The sequence below is a fragment of the Bison bison genome, unplaced genomic scaffold (genome assembly GCF_000754665.1).
Source record: "Bison bison bison isolate TAMUID 2011002044 unplaced genomic scaffold, Bison_UMD1.0 scf7180017864160, whole genome shotgun sequence".
NCBI classification, from domain to species: Eukaryota; Metazoa; Chordata; class Mammalia; order Artiodactyla; family Bovidae; genus Bison; species Bison bison.
Genome location: NW_011494732.1, coordinates 7,238,069 through 7,245,184, shown reverse-complemented (window position 1 = coordinate 7,245,184; position 7,116 = coordinate 7,238,069). Strand labels below are relative to the sequence as shown.

The 7,116-nt window shown below is 44.5% G+C and overlaps 1 protein-coding gene across 3 annotated transcripts in view; it reads right to left on the bottom strand.

The window, feature by feature from the left end:
* Positions 1-7,116, bottom strand: part of IFT81 (intraflagellar transport 81) — a 164,878-nt gene that overhangs the window by 130,434 nt on the left and 27,328 nt on the right. Inside the window, exon 1 of one of the 3 annotated variants that reach the window (XM_010841350.1) lies at positions 1,220-1,492. The exons of the other annotated variants lie outside the window; for them this stretch is intronic. The gene's annotated coding sequence lies outside the window, so the exon portion shown is untranslated. Of the gene's footprint in view, positions 1-1,219; positions 1,493-7,116 lie in introns of those variants that run through there. 3 annotated transcript variants of the gene reach the window in all.

Here is a 7,116-nt window from a genome sequence, read left to right as displayed (position 1 = left end):
ACAAAAACAAAGCAAAACGTCATGGCAACATGTATTGAAGGGATGATTAAAGGTAATCTTGTGGCGTTTTTTAATGCCTCAGATGGCATTTGCTGGGCGGACAGACACAGGATGAAGCAATGAAAGAAAGAAATTATTTGAGCACCTAACACATGCCATTGACACTCATATACATTATCTGTCAATTCTATGACACACATATGCTCTTCAATTCTGTTGACAATATTGAGGCACAAATGAGAAAATTGAGTTCAAAGAGATTAAGAAATTTGCCTAAAGTCACTTGGTAAAAGCTAGCATTCAGACTCTAATCCCCCTGACTGGTGTTAGTATATAAACAAATCACATTCTTAAAAACATAAGGAGCACAGAGGAGGGTATATGATAGTCTGTGTCAGGCTCGACTGCAGGCCTTCAGCCACGAAACCCCTCAGACTCTCCTACAAATCATTTTATTCCTGGAGGCTTCAGGATTTGAAGTCCTCCTGATCTAGGTTCAAACCCATTTCTGAGCATGACTATGTGCCAGGCCCTGACTGGGTATATTATTTCATTTGATTCTTGAAAGAATACTGTGAGGTTGATAGCAATTATTATTCCTGTTTTACAAGTGAACAGATTGAAGCTCTGTGAAGTATAGTTGACCTTTGAATAGGTTTGAACTGCCCTCACCCACTTCCATGAGGACTTTGTTCAATAGTGAATACTGTCGTTGATTGAACCTGCAGATGTGGATGAACCACAGATATGGAGAGTTGACTATAAGTTACACTGGGATTTTCAGCTATGCACAGGGTCGGTGCCTCTAACTCCTGTGTTATTGAAGGGCTGTGTGCTGTGCTGTGCTCAGTGGCATCCAACTCTTTGAGATCTATGGACAGTAGCCCGCCAGGCTCCTCTGTCCATGGGATTCTCCAGGTAAGAGTACTGAAGTGGTTTGCCGTGCCCTCCTCCAGGGGATCGTTCCAACCCAGGAATCGAACCCATATCTCTGGCATCTCTTGCATTGCAGGCAGGTTCTTTACCCACTGAGCCACCTAGGAAGCCCCCATTGAAGGGTTAGCTGTACCTTATTCAAGTGTGAGCAAACCCAGGTGTTGATAATTTGCCAATATTTTATGTGATATTGTCTTCATGGTCTTATTCTTCCCCATTAACAGACAGGAAAATAGAGTTAAAGACAAGTGAAAATGACTTTCCTCAGGGCCTTTGTACTCACTGTTCCCTCTGTGTGCAATGCTCTTCCCAGGCATCCGGAGGGCTTGCTCCCTCACCTCCCAAGGTCTTCACTTAGTCATCTTCTGGATTTCCCTCGTGGTCCAGCGGCTGAGAATCCACTTGCCAATGCAGGCAACATGGGTTTGACCCCTGCTCCAGGAAGACTCCACATGCGTCTGGGCAGCTAAGCCTGGGAGCCCCAACTCCTGAGGCTGCACTCTAGAGTCTGTGCTTGCAACAAGAGAAGCCACCACAACGAGAAGCCCACACATCACAACTAGAGAGCAGCCTGAGCACAGCAACAAAGACCCAGCACAGGCCAAAATAAATAAATAAAAAATTTTTAAAAGTCATCTTCTAAAATGGAACAGGACCCTGTGGTCCTTCCTGCCCCACCCCCACCACCCCATGTCCTCTGTCTGCCTTTTGTCTGTAGAAAACTTTAGTCAAAGAATAAGTTTAATTAGAGAAATGAGAAATACAGAAACAAAGGAAAACAATGGAGACCAAAAAATAATAATGTAGTCATTAAACATAGTCCAGGACCTTTAGTTCTTTCTTTCTCAAGGGCTATAGATAATATTCTGAGCCACATCCTGTGACCTGTCTTATATATACTAGAACACTAGGGTGAAGACATTAACTATATGATGACCAGATTGTACCCACGACACAAGCTGCCACAATTCTGAGAACTGGCCTCAAAGAATGGGAACAAATGGATCCTGGAATTGAAGACTAACTGTGTCTAAAACAATCAAGATGATGCTGGTCAGACCCCAATGACCAATTTGAAGATGCCTGTAAGAGGTGACTGTGCTGTTTCTACATGTAGGCCCGTCCTTCTGTCTATAAAAGCTCTTGCCCCACTGGTTTTCAGTGTAGCGGGAGGGAGTTGGCCTTTGGACAGATGTCTGCCCTCCCCTCCACCCAGTTGCCGACATCTGAAATAAAGCAAACTTTCCTTTTCACCAACCTGGCCTGTTTATTGGCTTTTGAGTGGCGAGCAGCTGGACCCCACACACTCTTTTGGTAACACTTCTGGACTTCTCTGGTGATCCAGTGGCTAAGACTTCCCACTCCCAATGCAGGTGGCTAAGGTTCAATCCCTGGTCGTGGAACTAAGAGTTCGCCGGCCATAACTAAAGATCCCACATGCTCCAATGAAGATCAAAGATCCCGCATGACGCAACTAAGACCCAGTGCTGCCAAATGAATAAATATTGTTTTAAAAAAACAATGTCATCTTCCTAAGGGAGGCCTTTTGCGACTGTCCTATTTAAAAATTCACCCTCAAATCTTACATCTCAATGACAAAAGACAGAAAACCCAATTCAAAAATGGACAGAAGACTTAAATAGATGTTTCTCCAAGAAGACATAAAAATGGCCAATAAGCACATGAAAAAAGGCTCAACACCTAATAATCTGCATTCAGTTCAGTTCAAAATCAAAGCCACATGAGATACCACTTCATACCACTAAGATGGCTGTTATTTACAAAATGGAAAATTACAAGTGTTGGCGTTGTGGAGAAATTAGAGCCCTCAGACATTGCTGGTGGGAATGTAAAACAGTGCAGCTGCTGGAGAAAATAGTTGGTGGTTCTTCAAAAAGTTAAATATACGGCCCAGCAATTCCACTCTTAGGTTTTCACCTGAAAGAACTGAAAACAGGGGGACTTCTCTGGTGGTCCAGTGACTAAGATTCCATGCTCCCAAAGCAGGGGGCCAGGATTCAATTCCGGGTCAGGGAACTAGATCCCTCATGCCACAATTAAGAGTTCGCATGCCACAACTAAAGACCTTACGTGCTGCAACTAAGACCTGGTATAGCCAAATAAATATGTAAATAAATAATATTTTTAAAAGAATACATTTTGGAACTAGATAGAGGTAGTGTTAAGTTCATCCCTCAATACATCTTATCTCCCTACCTCATTTGAATTTTCTCCATAGGAAAATCACACACATACACTATATTAGGATCTACTGTTCAGCCTGTTTCTTTAGAATATAAACTCCAAGAGGAAAGGGATTTTGATCTCTTTAGTTAACTCACATAAACCCCCCAAAGAGTTGCTGACACTCATTAAATATTTGTTTTATAAATGAATTAGAAAAAGTGTAGTGATGAGCAGAGTCTGGCTCCCCCAGCCTTCTATGATGTTGTTGTTGTTTGGTCACTAAGTCATATCTAATTCTTTTTGCAACCCCATGGACTGTATCCTGCCAGGCTCCTCTGTCCATGTGATTTCCCAGGTAAGAACACTCGAGTGGGTTGCCATTTCCTTCTCCAGGGGATCTTTCCAACCCAGAGGTGGAACCTGAGTCTCCTGCCTTGGCAGGTGGATTCTTTTCCATTGAGCCACCTGGGAAGCCCCCTCCCCTCCATCCCTGTCTCTAATTCTGACTGGCTCTTGATCCTCAAACATATGAACAATAATCCTCAGTCCGGGTTCATTTTTTCCTCCTTTTCCTAAAGAGCTAAATCCACAAGCTCTCAGCTCAGCCCTATAAACCCTTCTCTGCAGAGAGTCTGAGAGAAGAAGGGCAGGAGAGAAGACAATGAATCCATCACTATGTGGAGAAACACTGTCAGCTCCGTCACTCTGTGGCTGCCCGCAGCAATTGATTGTAACCCCAAACCGGTGCTGTGAGGCCATCTTGGCCCCCAGCCAGCAAGACGTCATTCCCAGCTGCTGCCCAGGTGCTCTTCAGCGGGGACATTTAGAGAAATGAGTCAATAACCATTTTGAACAGCCATTCTAACACAGCCCTGTACCAAGCACTTGGCCAAATTACAAACATAAGATTTGATCATTCACTCATTCATGTGGTTTTCAAACACTCATTGAGCACCTACTATGTATCTTACACTGTGGCCCTTGGTTTCACCATTTACAGTTGAACTTAGAGCTGAGGCGACAACACCATATAGACCAGATTTTCTCAGTTCTGGGCACTACTGACATTTTGGACCAGAAAATTCTTTGTGTAGGGGGTTGATCTGTGTATTGTCAGATGTTTAGCACCATCCCTGACCATTAGATGCCAGTAGCATTTCCCTGGTGGCTCAGCTGGTGAAGAATCTGCCTGCAATGCATGAGACCTGGGTTCGATCTCTAGGTTTGGAAGATGTCCTGGAGAAGGGAATGGCTATCCACTCCAGTAATCTGGCCTGGAGAATTCCATGGACTATAAAGTCCACGGGGTCACACAGAGTCAGATACGACTGAGTGACTTTTACTCACTCAGCACTCCCACAATCATGACAACTAAAAATGTCTCCAAACATTGCCAAATGTTCCCTGAGGGTACACAATTACCCCTGTAATAAACCACTGGTTTAGATAAGTTGCTGTTGCTTAATTGCTCAGTTATGTCCAACTCTTTGCAACCATATGGACTGTAGCCGGCCAGACTATACCACCACACTGCATACACCCAGCTCTCAACACAGAGCCTTTCACATAGTAGGTGTTCAATAAACATGTGTTGTCTGAATTAATAAACAAAAAGATGGGGAAAGGATTGTGAGAAAGGTGCCAAGCTAGATGAAATCATATGGGCCCAGTGCCGAAGAACTGACACTTTCGAACTGTGTTGCTGAAGAAGACTCTAGAGAGTTCCTTGGCCAGCAAGGAGATCAAATCAGTCAATCTTAAAGGAAATCAACCTGAATACTCATTGGAAGGACTGATGCTGAAGTTGAAGCTCCAATACTTTGGCCACCTGATGTGAAGAGTCAATTCATTGGTAAAGACTCTGATGCTGGGAAAGATTGAGGGCAGGAGGAGAAGGGGGCAACAGAAGATGAGATGGTTGGATGGTATCATTAACTCAATGGACATGAGTCTGAGCAAACTCCAGGAGATAGTGAAGGACAGGGAAGCCTGGCATACTGCAGTGCATGGGGTGGCAAAGAGTCGGACACAAGTGAGCGACTGAACAACAACAATTTCCTCTGCAAAAACACTATCAGGTCATTTTACCTGGGCAAATAAATTCTCTATAGAGCTCTTCCCTGGCTGGGCCATATGACAAGCCTTATAGCTGACCAGGTTCCCTGTGAACATAAAGATTTCCTTCCACGCATGGACATGAGCATGAACATAGTCACACAGTAGTGTCTGACTCTGCGATCCCATGGACTGTGGTCTGCCAGGCTCCTCTGTCCATGGAATTCTCCAGGCAAGAGTACTAGAGTGGGTTGCCATTTCCTTCTCCAGGGGATCTTCCCAACCCAGGGATCAAACCCGGGTCTCCTGCATTACAGGCAGATTCTTTACCAACTGAACTACTAGGGAAGCTCATACATGGAAGAGGCTAGTCATTCAGGCTACTCAGCTCCAGGTCAAAAGACCATTTCATTGGTACCAGTGGCAGGAACTCTTGGTTGTCCTTCAATATCCATTCTCCTTTCTCAATAAAAGTAAGAAAACCCCCCATCAGATTTTAAGCAAGAAACATGGTCAAAGAGAATAAGGACTACATTTCTATGTTCTATTGCAAGGAGGTGTGGCCATGTGACTAAGTTCTAACTAATGAGCCACAAGTGGCAGTGACAGGCTGTGCTCTTGAGGGGAAGAACACGCCATTCCCTTTCTTTCTCCTTTCCTCCTTTTTCCATCCTTCTATTTGGAATCTGACTCTGATGGGGAGTCATTTTGGACGATGCTAGTAAGGGAGCCTAGAGATGGATCCCTGATGAACTCATTGCTCAGAGTTGCCATACCAGCCCTCGACCATTGTCATCCAGACTGTATGTGAGAAAGAAATCCATTTTTACCTTATTTGCTGCTACTGCTGCCGCTAAGTCGCGTCAGTCCGACTATGTCCGACTATGTGCGACCCCATAGACAGCAGCCCAACATGCTCCTCTGTCCCTGGGATTCTCCAGGCAAGAATACTGGAATGGACTGCCATTTCCTTCTCCAGTCATGAAAGTGAAAAGTGAAAGTGAAGTCGCTCAGTCGTGTCTGACTCTTAGCGACCCCATGAACTGCAGCCTACCAGGCTCCTCCGTCCATGGGATTTTCCAGGCAGGAGTACTGGAGTGGGGTGCCATTGCCTTTTCCCTTACCTTATTTAGGCCACTGTTATTTGATGTCTTTAACGCATGCAGTTGAGATCTTATCCTAACTGATAACAGTGACTGTATCAGGACATTTTCAATGGCCTTTAGGCAGAGAAGGGAAAAAAATAAAACAAGGATGTCCATCCTTGCTAAATGCTAGTTTGAGAGTGCAGTGTCTCCTTTAATCACCAGGGCACCGTAAGGTAGGTATTAGCATCGCCTTTTACAGATGGGGAAAATAAGGCTTAAGGAGGTTAAATAACTTTCTTCCAATCACATAGAAGTAGCAGAGTTGTGAGGTGTGCCCAGAACCACCTATTCAGGTTAGCTCCAGAAAATGATTTGCATATTAAAGACATAGTTCTAATGGTATGTCCTAGAAAAGCTATAGCCTTAGGAAGGGCAAGAACCAGAGTGATTTCAGGGACCACATCAGTTAGAGTTGGAGGACTTTTACTCTATTGCTCTTCTTTTTGCTTGATCTCTTAATGTCACTGCCTCTTGATTTATACTCATTTTTAAAAATTTAAAAACGTTAAAAAATGGAGAAGGTGATGGCAACCCACTCCAGTACTCTTGCCTGGAAAATCCCATGGACGGAGGAGCCTGGTAGGCTGCAGTCCATGGGGTCGCTGCAAGTCAGACACGACTGAGCAGCTTCACTTTCACTTTTCACTTTCATGCATTGGAGAAGGAAATGGCAACCCATTCCAGTGTTCTTGCCTGGAGAATCCCAGGGATGGGGGAGCCTGGTGGGCTGCCGTCTATGGAGTAGAACAGAGTCGGACACGACTGAAGCAACTCAGCAGCAGCAGCATTA